This window comes from Chlorocebus sabaeus, chromosome 18, assembly GCF_047675955.1.
Source record: "Chlorocebus sabaeus isolate Y175 chromosome 18, mChlSab1.0.hap1, whole genome shotgun sequence".
Taxonomy (NCBI): domain Eukaryota; kingdom Metazoa; phylum Chordata; class Mammalia; order Primates; family Cercopithecidae; genus Chlorocebus; species Chlorocebus sabaeus.
This window is the reverse complement of record NC_132921.1, coordinates 35,671,250-35,686,812: the sequence shown is the minus strand read 5'-3', so window position 1 is coordinate 35,686,812 and position 15,563 is coordinate 35,671,250. Positions and strand designations below refer to the sequence as shown.

At 42.5% G+C, this 15,563-nt stretch overlaps 1 long non-coding RNA gene across 2 annotated transcripts in view; it reads left to right on the top strand.

Annotated features, from left to right (window-relative positions):
• LOC103222459 (uncharacterized) overlaps positions 1-15,563 on the top strand; it is a 111,498-nt gene that overhangs the window by 20,871 nt on the left and 75,064 nt on the right. Inside the window, exon 4 of one of the 2 annotated variants that reach the window (XR_012089300.1) lies at positions 7,163-8,316. The exons of the other annotated variant lie outside the window; for it this stretch is intronic. This is a non-coding gene — a long non-coding RNA (uncharacterized lncRNA). Of the gene's footprint in view, positions 1-7,162; positions 8,317-15,563 lie in introns of those variants that run through there. 2 annotated transcript variants of the gene reach the window in all.

Here is a 15,563-nt window from a genome sequence, read left to right as displayed (position 1 = left end):
GGGAGAGGAGAGGTTAGGAGGGAAGTGTGCAGGCAGGCTGCCCAGAGCAGTGCTGTAAAGGAGGCAATGTGCATTTGGGAGCTCTCTCTTGCCTCAGGAGCTTCCTCCTCAGAGGTTCCATCAGGGTAGCCCACTAGGGCAGCTCTCGCAAGCAGATCCTCTTGTTGGCATCTAGGAGCTTGGCTTGATAATATCTTGCTACCAAAGTTGTCCTCATTCATTTTACACATATTTATAGAGCATCTACTCTATGTCAGTAGTAAGCAAACAAAGCCTATCTTCATGGAGTTGACATTCTATCTGGGGGAGGGAGACAATAAAAAAAATAAGTAGAGCATGTCTATAGTTGGTTCAGTGGTGATACATTCCATGAAAAAAAAATGAAGGAGAAAAGGAGTAATGAACCTAGGGGTTGGGGGTTGAGTGTGGGTGGGTTTGCAATTTTCAAAATTATTGCCAGGCAAGGCCCCACTCAGAAGGCAACCTCTGAGCAGGCTGGAAGAGGAGAATGCTCAGGCTGTGAGAGTACCTGGGGCAAAATGTTCCAGGCAGAGGGAACTGCAACAGCAGAGTTCCTCAGTAGAAGCTGGCCTGATGTCCTTAGAAGCTGCTCACTGCCATGAACTTGGCTTTGATGTTGAGTGAGATGGGAGCCACTGGAGGATTTGAGAAGAGGAGGACATGATCTTCCCTTTTCTCCCACCCAAGAGGTGACAGGGCAAGTTTGACAAAATACTTCAGGCCAAAGTGAATACAGTTGAAGATGACAGCCAAGAACTTTTCCTTTTTAAAGATAAAAAATCCTTTCTATTACATTAACTTTCAAACACATACAGAAGTGAAGAATAATGTAATGGATTGCCACGTACCCATTGCCAAACTTCAAGATTTACCAACTCCAGGACAGTTTTTTTTTTTTTTTTTTTTTTTTGAGAGACAAGGTCTTGCTCTGTTGCCCAGGCTGGAGTACAGTGGCACAATCATGGCACACTGCAGCCTCAGACTCCTAGGCTGAAGCCTCCTAAACAGCTGGGACCACAGGTGTGTGCCACCACACTTGGCCAATTTAAAAATTTTTTTGTAGAGACAGAGTCTCGCCATGTTGTCCAGGCTGGTTTCAAACTCCTGGACTCCAGCAATCCTCCTGCCTTGGCCTCCCAAAGTGTTGGGATTACAGGTGTGAACCACTGTGCCTAGCCAAGAACAATATTATTTTATTATGTATAGCTCTAGTCTCCCACCCTCACTGGCTTTTTGAAGCAAATACAAACATGGACCTATTTTGTAATTATTTCAGGAAAAATCTAAAAAATATAGGGACTCTTTAGAAGAAACATAACCACAATACCTGTATTATGCCTAAAACATGGAATAACAATTCTTTAATATCCTCAAATATTCAGTCCATCAGTGTTTAAGTTTTCCATATATATGTCTGAATAGTATTTGAATAAGGCCCACATGTTACATTGGAATTATTTGTCTTAATTTAATACAAGTGGACTTTCCTTTTCAGAGCAGTTTTGGGTTCACAGCAAAATTGAGAGGAAGGTATAGAGATTTGCTATGTACTCCCTGACCCCACACATACATAGCCTCCCCCGTTATTATCAGCTCTGATTATAGTGGTCCATTTGCTACAACTGATGAACCTACAATGACACATCATTATCACCCAAAGACCATAGTTTACATTAGGGTTCACTCTTGGTGTTATACATTTTATGAATTTGAACAAATGAATAATGACATGTATTCAGCATTATAGTATCATGTGGGGTAGTTTTTATTGTCTCTGTAGTTTTGCCTTTTTCAGAATGCTGTATAGTTGGAATAATACAGTATGGAGCCTTTTCAGACTGGCTTCTTTCACTTAGTAATATGCATTTAAGTTTTCTTCATTCCTTTTATGGCTCAATGGCTCATTTCTTTTTAACACTGAATAATATTCCATTTTCTGGATGTAGCACAGTTTATCCATTCACCTATTCAGGGACATCTTGGTTGCTTCCAAGTTTTGCCAATTATGCATAAAGCTGCTATGAACATCTGTGTGCAGGTTTTTGTGTGGGCATGTTTTCAACTCCTTTGTGTAAATAACAAAGGGCATGCTTACTGAAGTCTTTTAACTTTCAATCTATAGTTTCCTGTCCCATCTCTTTTTATCCTTGAGATTTATTCTTTGAAAAAACTGGGTTATTTGTCCTATAGAATTTTTCACAGTTTGAGTTTTTCTATCTGCGTTCCTGTGGTGTTGTTTATCTTGTTTCTTCTGTCTGCTCTATTCCCTATAAACTGGTCATTAAATCTAGAAGTGTGATCAGATTCAAACTGGATTTTTTGGTAAGACTATTGTATGGGAGGTTTTGTGTTCCTCCAGGAGACTTCTCATAAAGGAGTCCTGAAGATGGAGTGTTGTAAGCTTAGTGAGGGAGATCATTTTGGGTGATTTGGGGAGGGATGTTCTCAAAGTCTAGAAAGGTGCTATTGACTAGAAAAGTGGCTATTAGCTTCATGCCTGTACAAAATCAGCTACCAGGTGTGTGTGTGTGTGTGTGTGTGTGTGTGTGTGTCTATGTGTCTTTACGTATGAGTTTTGTCTCCAGAATGAGAAAATAATGTGTAGTTCAGACTGTAGCTTAGTTAGGGTATGCCAAATTTCCTGGCTTCTTAAGGAAGTGGAATCTATTAATGAGAAATAAAACATTCTGATATTAACAGTAAAGACTGTGTAATACTAATATGACTATAATAAGGAGTTGTGGCCACAAAGACCAAGAGAAACAGTGTTGCCACTCTTGTGGCAAGCACTTTCCCTTTCTAACCTCTCGCTCTTTAATTTTTCAATCGGTGTATAACAATTACATTAGTAGTTGTATTTAATACATAGTATATTTGTTCTTAGACTTTTAGAACTGCTGCTAATTAACCGTACAGTCTTTTATTAGTGTTTGAAATTCTAATTACTGCAGTACCAGGAAGTTTTAATATTGTTAGAACATATTGCTGCTTTATTGACTTCCAGGTTTTCCAACTCCGGTTGTGAACCTTGGTGAGTCCATATTCATTAGAGGAGCACATGTTGGTTTAAACAACCCTTCTCTTTTATTAATGAACAAAGACATAAAAAAATGTTTCCTTGGAACTAGGGTTAATGTTGAATAGCTTGTTGCACATCCCATGCCAATGGCTGATTTTCAAGGAGTCGAGGGAATGTCTGTGACTGGCAAAGAATTGCCTATGTAATGTGCCCACTTCTCCTGACAGGCTCGTCCTCTTCCTGTCCAGGCCACACACTGTGCTCATAGCTCTTACTGGTTCCATGTATGCTCTCGGCAGGAATGTCTTTTTTTGTGCCCAGCTATGCTTGCTCAGATGTCACTTTCTTCATTAAGCCTTCCCTAGTCCCAAACTCCCCAGAATTCCCAGTCTAAAACCCTGATTAGCTTGCAGACTTACCCTGTGTCATTCTTTAATTGCTTCTGTGTGTTACCATCATGCCCCTAACTGGAATGTAAATTCTGGGAGGGTAAAGATCACCTTATGGGTATGTTCAGTACACCCCACAACCCTGTAATGCCGCAGATACTCAATTATCACTTATTGATTGATTGTTCCCTATTTGTGGGGAATGAGGGATACAGAGCAAAATTTAAAAGCGAAATTTATGACCTATGTCAATTGCTTTAAGTGTAGAATTATAAAATTGTTGACAGTTGGGCCATACGTGTGTTAAAGTCTGTCTCAAAGCCTTGCCTTGTTCCCATCCTTTCCCACAAATACATACTTGGCACCTGCTAAGTAGCAGGTATGATGTCAGCACTAGGGATGCAAAATGATGAAGACATGGAGCTTGTGTCTGGTGGAGGAGAGGCATCTGGTAAGTGTATGGTATGTTATGACATGACCAATGATGTGTTAGAAGGAAGTCACAGATGATGGGATGCCAGAGGAAAGAGTGTAAAAGTCCTCTTGAGGGGAGGATTCCTTTATCCTTTTGCCTCCTTACTGACTTCGGTGAGTAACTTTTTCCAAGAATGAGATTTTCTAACATAACTTAATGGTGGTTTCTGCTACGATTATTCCTTAACTCTGGGGAGAAGCAGTTCCCCACGCAGCTTTAGAGCACAGGCTCTGGAGTTAGATCTGTGTTCTGGGCATAGTGCTGATATTGTCTAGGTGTGGCCTTGAGAAAGCTTCTTAACCTTCCCAAGCCTCAGTTTTCTCATATGCAAAAGGGAGATGATCACTCTTCAGTCATGGGGTTGGATAAGGATTCAATAAGATGATGCAGAATTTGTGGGTCTGCTGCATCATGAACGTTCAGTAAATGTTGGCTGTTATGATATTGCTAGAAAACATTCCTTCTAACTTTACTCCCTTTCTTCTCCCCCTCCCTAGAACCTAAGCCCCTTTCCTCTGGTGCCATACATGCCATTAGCTTCACAGAAATATCTCTTTGGTTCCTAGGGCTTTTATATCAGTCCCAGGGACATTGTGTAGTTAGACAGGAGACAGTGAGGGAACGGGAACTTGGAACAGTTCATCCTGAGCCTGCCTCCCATCCCGCCTGTTGCCTTTGCTGGGCCTACTCTTTACCAAGTGCAGAGCCAAGGGCTGAGGATTTCTGTCTCTCCCATTGGGACGTAGAGGGTGAATGAGTTAACATTTACAAAGTGCTCTGAGCTCCTAGGAGAAAAGGCACAATCTAAGTATTCTCATTAGTGCATGAATAATAGATGAGCATAAAGCACTTTACAAATATGAAGTTCTTTAGCAATGCTAAATAATACTTCTACCAAGGTACCTGTGAGTAGAAGGGCTGGTTCTTGAGGCTGTCATGGTTCTAGTCTTGCCTGTCACTAATGCAGAGCGTGATCTAGGCAAAATCACTTTTCCCTCTGGGTCTCAGAACAGACGGGTCAGAATGGATGACGTCAAAGGCATCTCTGAATTTGGTTCCACTTTTTAGGATTATTTATTTAGATGGAGAAATGACTACAGCTAGAGTCAGAGCTGTCATTTGTGGGAGGGCATGATGACGTCTCTAAAGCAATGCCAGCTGCTGGGCAGAGATTCCAAGCAGTGGCTGCACCTGCTTCCTCCTCCTCCTTTGTGTCACTGAGAACAGGCTTGCTTTTTGTCTAGGGTAGGGGAGGAAGTCCTTGCCCCAGGACTGTGGCCAAAAGATCTGTTGGATCTGAGTGCTAGAAAATACTTTACAACCATATTCCTTTAAAAAATGTTGTGGTAAAATACATGTAACATAAAATTTATCATCTCAACCCTTTGAAGTGTACATTTCAGTAGCTTTAAGTAACTCCATGTTGTTGTGCAACCAGTCTCCAGAACTCTTTTCTTTTTCTTTCTTTCTTTGTTTTTTTTTTTTAGAGATGAAGTCTCGCTCTGTCGCCCAGGCTGCAGTGCAATGGTGCTATCTTGGCTCATTGTAGCCTCCGCTTTCTGGGTTTAATGGATTCTTCTGCCTCAGCCTCCCGAGTAGCTGGGACTACAGGCGCATACCACCATGCCTGGCTAATTTTTGTACTTTTAGTAGAGATGGGGTTTCGCCATGTTGGCCAGGCTACTCTCGAACTCCTGACCTCAGATGATCCACCTGCCTCGACCTCCCAAAGTGCTGGGATTACAGGCATGAGCCACCGTGCTGACCCAGAACTCTTTTCATCTTGCAAAATGGAAACTTTATATCTATTCAACTACAACTTACCATTTCTCCCTCCCCTTAGCCCCTGGCAACACCATTCTACTTTTTGTCTCTGAGTTTGACTCCTCTTGATCCATCATATGGATGGAATCAATGGTTTGCTTCACTTAACACAATATCCTTAAGGATCACACATGTTGTAGCATGCATCAGGACTTTCTTCCATTTTAAGGCTGAGTAATATTCTATTGTATGTATATACCACTTTTTGCTTATCCATTTATCCATTGATGGACATTTGGATTGCCTCCCTCTTTTGACTATTGTGAATAATACTGTTATAAACATGGGTGTACAAATATCTTTTTGAGACCCTGCTTTCAATTCTTTTGAGCATATTCTCAAAAGTGGAATTACTGGATCATATGGCAATTCTATTTTCAATTTTTTGAGAAAATGACCATATCCCTTTATTCTCCAAAAATGGAGTTGGAAGAGAATCTTTGATGACCTCAGATTCTCCACTCTGCATGGTTATTTCCATCAAGGGCCTCTGTCCTTACCTGTATTCACTAAATTATGACCCTGAAGATAATTTGCATTTCATCCAGAGGATTACATAATTTTAGAATTTGGAGCTTGGATGGGACCTTAGAGACCTGCTACTCAATGGAGGTTGCTTTGATTTGGACACATCCAGGTCCTAGAAGCTCATAGCAGTACAGTGTAAACTGTCCTGGGGGTAGGGCAACTCTAATTAGAGGTATCAAGCTAAAATTGGCCCCCTTAATTTTACCCTTGGTCCAGTGGGACAACACACACACAAGCCACACATAGCCTTTCTGTTGTTTTACGTCAAGTCTTCTCTCCAGCCCACACATTTGGTTTGACCACTCCTTACCAGAAACTTCTCACCACCACTGACTTCAGAGGTGAAATTTGGTGTGTGGCACCTTTTCAGAATCCTTGACATCCTAAACAGATCCTGGATTATTTCACCTATGCTGGCTTCCTTGGTTCACTCAAAATATGGACAGGTTCCACCTGCTTTAAACCACAGTTTTCTGCTCCTTGACAGTCTTTCAGATACAACGTTTGGGAAAATCACAAACTAGCAAGGGGATGATCTTTCCTGCAGGATATACACAAGAAAAGAGATCTTTCAAGGGAATGCTGGGTTACATGTCATATCAGCTAAGATGTGTGTGGCTGCAAGTAACATCTGACTAACAGTGTCTGAAGTAATAAAGACATTTAATGAGCTCACATAACCAGGAGCTGGACTGTTTTAGCTTTGGTGTTGGGGCTCAGTAGTGTCATCCAGGAACTAGGCTCTTTCTTTGTGACCCTAGCTTGTTGTCTTTTGATTCTTAAACTTATTGCCTCATGGTCACAACTAGCTGCCTCAGTTCTAAACAGAAAATCCTTACATACTGAGGATTAAGGTAGGAAGAAATGGAAACCTTCATTCTTATCGCTGTCTCCTTTTTTTAACAGGAAAAAAATCATTCTTCGAGGAGACCGTCCTCCAAGCAAACTTCCCCTTATATCTCTTACCAGAACTGGGTCATGCGCTCCCATCTAAAACAATCCCTGGTCATTAGAAATGGTGTTACCATGCCTGTCTTGGACCAATCACATTTGATCCTCTGGGGATAGAGACATGTTGCCATCTGAACAACTGTGGGGTGCTGTACCCCTAGGAAGCAGGGAGAATGGCTGCGACTAGGCAACTGACAGTGTCTACCACAAATATGTTACTCAGAAGAAGAATCGAGAACGACCATAATTTTTATTTAAAGATTTCTATTTTACAGAGGCATCTCTGATTGAGGGACATTTAAACTTCCCTGTTAAACTTATCAAGACAAAAAGACAAGGCATCTTGCCACGTTTCTTAAATATTCTCTGCAGTCTCTCTTGACCTTTTCCCAGCTGTGCTGTAAACATAAAGATAATAACATATCTGAATTTTATGATGCACAGATAATTTTCACATACGTTATCCATTTGACCCTCACCATAACTGTGTGGGGTAGGTAAGGCATGATTATACTTTTCATTTTTTTTTTTTTTTTGGAGACAAAATCTTGTTCTGTCACCCAGACTAGAGTGCAGTGGTGTGATTTGGGCTCACTGCAACCTCCACTTTCCAAGATCAAGCGATCCTTCTGTCTCAGCCTCCAAGTAGCTGGGATTACAGTCATGTGCCACCATGCCCAGCTAATTTTTATGTATTTTTGGTAGAGATGGGGTTTTGCCATGTTGGCCAGGCTGGTCTCTAACTCCTGACCTCAGGTGATCTGCCCGCCTCGGCCTCCCAAAGTGCTGGGATTACAGGCCTGACCCACTGCTCCCAGCAACTTTTCATTAATTTTTGTTGGACTTAGGATTAGAGGGATGAGCAAATCCTACTGCTTAGTGCATGGAATACTAGCATCTATTGTCTGTGCTTGGCTCCTCTCTTGTTTTAATAATTAACTAATCGATCCGTTCTCTTTTACTGCCATCTCCCACTCACATTTTTTCCTCCACATAGGCAATCATTCTAAATATGTCCAATGTTTATCTTGTTATTTGTATGCGTATTTTTAAAGTGAATATTTAGTGTGTATGCAGTTTCGTTTGCATAAATTGTAATATTCTCTAAATCTCATTCTGGTTTGAACTTTTTTCATTCTTCTCTGTTTTTAGAAGTGATCCATATTGCTATGTGTATCTACTTCATTGCCTTTAAATGCTGCATAATACTCCACGGTGTTTGTCAATCATGTTTTACTCATCTTCACCCCCTAGTGGAAGCCTTGATGGCCTCCAACTCTGCACACAAATAGTTTCAAACATGAACCGCTGACGAAATATGGCTGCTGATGAAATGTGACCGCTGATGGGCCTGGGTGGGAATTTCTCTGGGATGCAGACCAAAGAGCATGGTGGCTGGGTCATAAAATCGACACTTAATTTGAGTAAGTGCCACCTAGTGGCTCTCCACAAAGCCTGCACTAGTCCATCCTACTAGAAATTGTTCACGTTTAACTGGAAACTGGGTCTCGGAGATGTTAAGTAACTTGCTCAAGCTCACATAAGGAGTAAAAGTGAATTAGGACATCAAGGACCCAAATCCAGGCCTTGTAACTTCAGGGCCGTTTTATTTTCCAGGGCATCACCCTTTAAGTCTCTGGATCATAATATTGAGCACTAATAAAAAGATTTCTTGAGGCTTTTGTTATTTACAGAATGAATATCAGAAATGGCTTACTGGTGCTACTGGCCAGTTGCAGACAGAAGAAAGAATGAAAGCAAATGGGCATCTCATGTTCTATTCTCTGATTCAGCCTGTTTTGGGTCCCTTTTGATTGCTTTACCACAGTTGCTATTACATTATTTTGGGAAGTATTTGAAAAAGAAGAGGAAGTGCTGGATATCTGAACTCCTTTCCTCCAGACTACCATGGGCCAAAATGTAGTACCACCATGCCTGTCTGACTTGAAAGTAAAAGAAGAGTCATAGAATCAGATAGTGTTATAACCAGAATGGACCTTACAGATTGTTTAGTCTAATCCTCCCATTTTATACTTGAGAAAATGGAGGCCCAGAGAGAGGAAGACACTTGCCTGAGGACACACAGCTGGAAGGAGAGCAGGATGGGCACCCAGGCTTTCTGAAAACCAGTCCCTTTGATGCAGGTGAAACCCCACATTGGGGCCTAGCTCAAGAGGGTTCTTAGCTTTGCTCAGGAAGGAATTCAAGAGTGAGCCGACAGTTAAAGCAAGTTTTCAGAGCAATAGTGTATAGCAAAATGGCTACTCCACAGACAGAGCAGGGCTGTCCCATAGGCAGAGTAGCACTTGTGCGTTGCTGGCTAGGTCTATTTACAGCTGCTCCTAATTATATGCTTAATAAGGGGTGGGTTATTCACAGATTTTCTACAAAAGGTGTGGGGAATTTCCAGAACTGATGGTTCCTCCCTTTTTAAACCATGTAAGGTAACTTCCGGGTGTTGCCATGGCATTTATCAACTGTCATGGTGCTGGTGGGAGTGTTTTGCAGCATGCAACTGTATTATAATTCCCAGTCCTAACTGCTTTTGGCTGGTTCCTTTGCTACATCCTGTTTTGATCAGCAGCGTCATGAAAACAAATCCTGTTCATCTCCTACCTCTCTCCTTGCCCTTACCACTTCTCTGCACACAGCAACTTTCACCTGCGTACCCAGGAATCCACACTTTAAGCCTCAACAGCCTGAAGTGTTGTTGAGAAAAAACTACAAACAGTGGCGTGCTGGCAAATCTTTAACAATCACCTGGGGTGTGGTGGGGTGTGGGTAAAAGCCCTATTTGTAGCATATGGCCAATTTTAAGCTGCCAAAGTGCTGCCACCAGATGTGAAGTAGTGGGAGCAGGACAGTAGAGGGCCACCTATCAGAGGCACTTCCACCAAACAGATGCACTTGGCATAAGTAACTGCAAGGGCACAGACAACAGCAACGTCTGCTAAAATGATTAGGAAGTGATGAGTTTTGAGTGTTTATTACTTTTGTTTTTAGTGTAACTTATTTGATTGTAAGTTTACATAATTTAGCTTACAATGTCTTATAAAGTCTAATAAGGGCAGTGTTTAACAATCACTCACGAAATTCCTGAAAATTGAACTGATATGGTTTGGCTGTGTCCAAACCAAATCTTATCTCAAATTGTAATCCAAATTATAATCTCCACGTGTTGGGGGAGGGATCTGGTGGGAGGTGATTGGATCATGGGGGCGGTTTCCCCATGATGTTCTCGCGATTGTGAAAGAATTCTCATGAGATCTGATTGTTTTATAAGTGGCGGTTTCCCCTGTTCTCTCTCTCTCTCTTTCCTGCTGCTTTGTGAAGAAGGTGCTTGCTTCTCCTTTGCCTTGTGCCATGATTGTAAGTTTCCTGAGGCCTCACGAGCCATGCAGAACTGTGAGTCAATTAAACCTCTTTCCTTTAAAAATTACCTAATCTTGAACAGTTGTTTATAGTAGTGTAAAAATGGACTAATACATGAACACTCAGCTCTCCCAAACTTATGTGAGTCAGCTCCAACACAACATTGGCTGCAAAGGAATGAAACCAGCTTTGGTGTAGCAACCTGCCTTCCTGGTTTATAAATTTGTCCTGATTCTTCTGAATACTCTTTGGTGGAAACATGAAATATGAATATAGTGGAAAAGAGGGGCAAAGGATAAATGAGCTATTCTGGAGATAAACTTCCTGTGTAGTGGAAGTCTTAGCTCTGTAAGCGCCAAAACTATGATGGTTTTAACTTTTATTGATGAACTTTGAAAAGAATTGTTGCATTCTTTCCTACTTCATTACACGTGAGACATTATGGCTTATTACTTTTTTATGAACAACCCAGGGCATGCTGAAGTGGGCAAATCTATTTTCCCTTGGAATAAATGACCTCAAACTGCTGGGCTGTTGGGACCTTTAGACTTGCTTTTCAGAGTTTTTTTTTTTTTTCTCTCGCTCACTTTCTAGAAGCTAACTTTTTATTGTCAGTATGTCTCTAGCTTCTCCCTCCTCTTTTTACTTGACTAGAGAACCAGGCTTATTGGAATCATATTAATGTCAGTAATCTGTTGCAATACAGGCCTGATGAGAAAAACATGTAAATTTTAGTGCATAGATCTTGTGATATTTTGGATGCTCAGATGCCTTTTGCAATAACTTCTGGTGTTTGTAGAATTTCTGGAGAGGTGATATTACTAGATTACTATGTTTCAGATCAGTGAGTATTGCTATAGTAATATTGTTATATATAAGTATATACTATATCACTATGCTTGAATTCCATTGTAAGAGGAAAATTCATCTCTGGGCCAGGAAATATGTCACATAAAAAGTAGAGCAGTCGTGGACTATATTTTGAGGGACCCAGTAACACTACTGGAACATGAAGTGGTCCATATGGTGAACTTTGCAAAATACGGTGAGACTTAAATGGTCAAGTTTAGGGCATGCCTCCTTACTCTAAAAATGGTGGTGCTTCATCTCCTTAAACATACATACAGGCCATGCATGGGGAAGGAGATAGAGTGATTGAGAGTTTTCCCATGCTGGAGGCAGGGAGGTCCCGCCACACATCGGCCCATCCTTGGAGTGCTGCTTGCTGGGGCTGAGAAAGGAAGTAGATTGTACCTGGCAACCTGGCTGTGCCCTTCCTCTGTGACATTGGAACCACCAGAAGGGTCCTTGATATGATTTGAATTTGTGTCCCTGCCCACATTGAATTGTAATCCCCAATGTTGGAGGAGGGGACTTGTGGGAGTTGATTAGATCATGGGCGTGGATTTCCCCCTTGCTGCTGTTGTGATAGTGAGTGACTTCTCATAGATTTGATTGTTTGAAAGTGTGTAGCACCTCCCCCTTCTCTCTTCCTCCTGCTCCAGACATGTTAGATGTGCCTGCTTCCCTTTCACCTCCCACCGTGATTGAAAGTTTCCTGAGGCCCCCTCCCCAAGCCATGCAACCTATAGAGCCTGCAGAGCTGTGAGCCAATTAAACCTGTTTTCTTTATAAATTACCCAGTCTCAGGTATTTCTTTATAGCAGTGTGAGAACGGACTAATACAGCCCCCTACCCTTGTTTCTCCTGCCTGGTAATTCCTTTGCACATAACTGAGAAAGAGACATTAGGATATTGTCCAACTGATTTGAAAGCAGTGGTTTTCCATGCTTCTGTTGTCTTCTCCAGCTGCAGGAAAGCAGCCTCAGTGCCGATGGAGGAATCGGCCTCTTCTATGCAGAAAAAGGACTCCCCACTGAATTTCCAATATCTCCCTAACAAATTCACCTCTCATTTCTTTGGAGCCTTCGAGCTTTTGGGAATTCTCAGGTCTAGTGAGGGAGGTCTCATTACACTTCCTTAAGGAACTTCCTTTAGCCCTTAACTCCTTGAGGAGACTCATGTGATGGGCTGTGGCACAGAAGCCAGGTCCAGGGTTAAGGTGGTCTAAGGGGAGCAATTGCCAGGAGGTGAGAAGCACAAAGACAAACTTTCTTTCCTGCACTGGCCCCGGGCTGTGTGCTGTTGATACCATTTGGGTAACTTCTATGAAGTCTCTGAGCTGGAGTCACCCTACATGGGGCAGCGGGGAGCCCAGTAGCAAGGGTTTGCTCCCCTACAACCCCCTTCATGAGCCTAATTAACAAGTTGGGTCCTTTCCAGCTCCTTCTGGTGGTTCCAGTGGGGCTGGGCTCCACTGGGGGTGGGCAGACAGTCTTACTTTAAGCAGGGTATTGATCCTCACGTGGTCCTGGTGCCCCTCTTGGGGGAGCACTCTCATGTTTTAAGTGCATGCAGTTACTCTCTTGACTGGCTTGTAAACAGGTTTTAATGGGGCTATTAGTGTAAAAGGACAGGAAACTTTCAAAAACAGGCTCTTAAATATTCATGAGGATGTTAAATCTGGTGCTTAATCACCAGTGTTTGCACACAGCTAACGGGGAGGGAGGACAGCTAACAGGCTGCCTTCACTCTGAACAATTGACAGGGCATTAATAAACGGTCTTACAGCCATGATTAATGGCCCAGAGAACAGGACCTTTTTTTTTTTTTTTTTTTTTTTTTTTAAAACAAAAGGAGCCTCTGTCCTTTGGGGACTCCTGTTCTTGGGGGAGTGTCCACGTGGGCATGGGATTCAAGGGGGACATGGAGGCTGGACAGAACAAAGTCCCTTCATAGTCAGCTGAACTCCCCTTCTGACTCCATTTCCCGGAGCATGCCTTCCACAGGGGAAATTTTTAAAAACTTAAGCAGAGGCTCTTAGGAGAATTCCTTACCTGGAGAATCCTTAACTCAACCTTGAAAAGGCCACGAGGGAATCACATGGCTTGGTGAGCTGTGACCAAATGCTTCCTCAGAACCTGCCTCACATCCTTTCAGACTTGAGTTAAATGCAGGTGAAGATGGTTGACTATGGCCCAGGGGTTCCTGCAAGCAGCCCCACCTCTCTCCACCTATCTAAGAGTGCATTTTAATTTCTGGAGAGACGTCTTTCTCTTACTTCTCTCTGTGACATTTAATATAGAACCCCTAATGGAAAGTGAGTGGGGGGACTGCTTTTTAACTGGTAAATGATCTGCACTGTTATGCTTCTGGAATGGACCTTGGAGATTTTCTAGGCCAGTCCACACTCCTTCCAGATGAGGAAACTGAGGCATGGAGAGTTGAAGCAACTTGTCCAAGGTAAAATACTGAGGCAGTGGCAGAGTTAGCACTGGGCACCAGATACCCTGAGTCCAGGTCCATGAATTCTTTTCATGGTACCCCTGTACCAGTGTGATGTGACTTCTCCAGGTAGATCCAGGGAATACCCCACTGATTCCTTCAGAAGTGGTACAGGCTTGAAAGCCTGCTCAGTCCCAAGCGTGGCAAGACTTTGTTAATAGAAACAAAGCCAAGTTAAGAACAGAGTCCTGGGAAACATCTCATGGTTTCTGTGTGGTGGGAAACCCCAGTCTCATTATCTGAGACCAACCCAGAAATTCAAACCTGTTTCCTCTCCACAAGTACCATTTGGGATTTTCAGTTGACAAGTTCCATTTACAAATGAAATCAAGGCAATCTCCCCTGCATGAAGTAAGAAATCTATAAAAGCTGTCTTCATGGAGCTAGAAAAACCCTACTATGTTTTATAATGGTAGATCAGGACAAAGAAGTCGGCGTCTTCCACAATACCCTTCTCAGCCTCCAACCCTTACTGCCCACATCCCACATGCTTCTAACAAGCCTTTCCTGTGCACAAGCCACCAAATTACAGGTTGTGGTGGGGAGGGATGCCATGAAGATGGATAACAAGTGTCACTATCCCCAAGGTACTCTTCCTCCAGCTAGCAATTCGACTTTAGGGCTGTGTCAGTCAACCAAATGCAGTATCTGGTGGAATAGTTTTGCAAATATCACTTTAATATCTCCTACTACTGCTCAGGAATTCAGTGGTTCCCACTACATCTGGGTCCAACCCAGACTGGCTCTCCTGTGCACAGCCAGGTTGCCTCCCCTTAAAACTAAACACATCCTTTCTTTTGAATCAGTGGAGCAGGGCACAGTCTACAGACAAGATGGATATGATTCTTAATCATGGATTTGTTCAGAAACTCAGTGCAACTTTTTTTTCTTTATGGAATGCCAACCAGGAATGAAAAATCAGCCTCTCTTGCTAAACAGTTTGCATTAATGACTTCCATCAGAGCCAATCTATTGATTTTTTTTTAAACAAAACTCTACTTGTCTCTTTCATCTGGATATATAGCTGGTAGGTATTGTTGGTAAAGCAACCAATGTGAGAAATAGTTTCCTCTTCAAAGTTAGAATGAATGTATTTTGACAGTTTTTACCAATAATTGTTTCAATGTTTGATACAAATGCTGAGCACAGATGAAACTTAAACCACAGAAGAATTGGACTGTTTTCTCAATGGAAGGTTGACTGTCAGTTGTATGAAGTATAAGGATGGATTCTATGTCTTGTTAAGTTATTAAACTGATACCAAATGTTAGACAATGTAACACTGATTTCACAGAATGCAACTTTGAATTGACATTGTGCCTCTTTTTTTTTTTTTTTTTTTGAGACGGAGTCTCGCTCTGTCGCCCAGGCTGGAGTGCAGTGGCGCAATCTCGGCTCACTGCAAGCTCCGCCTCCCGGGTTCACGCCATTCTCCTACCTCAGCCTCCCCAGTAGCTGGGACTACAGGCGCCCGCCACTGCACCCGGCTAATTTTTTTTTCTATTTTTTAGTAGAGACGGGGTTTCACCATGGTCTCGATCTCCTGACCTTGTGATCCGCCCGCCTCGGCCTCCCAAAGTGCTGGGATTACAGGCGTGAGCCACCGCGCCCGGCCAACATTGTGCCTCTTATACCAAAG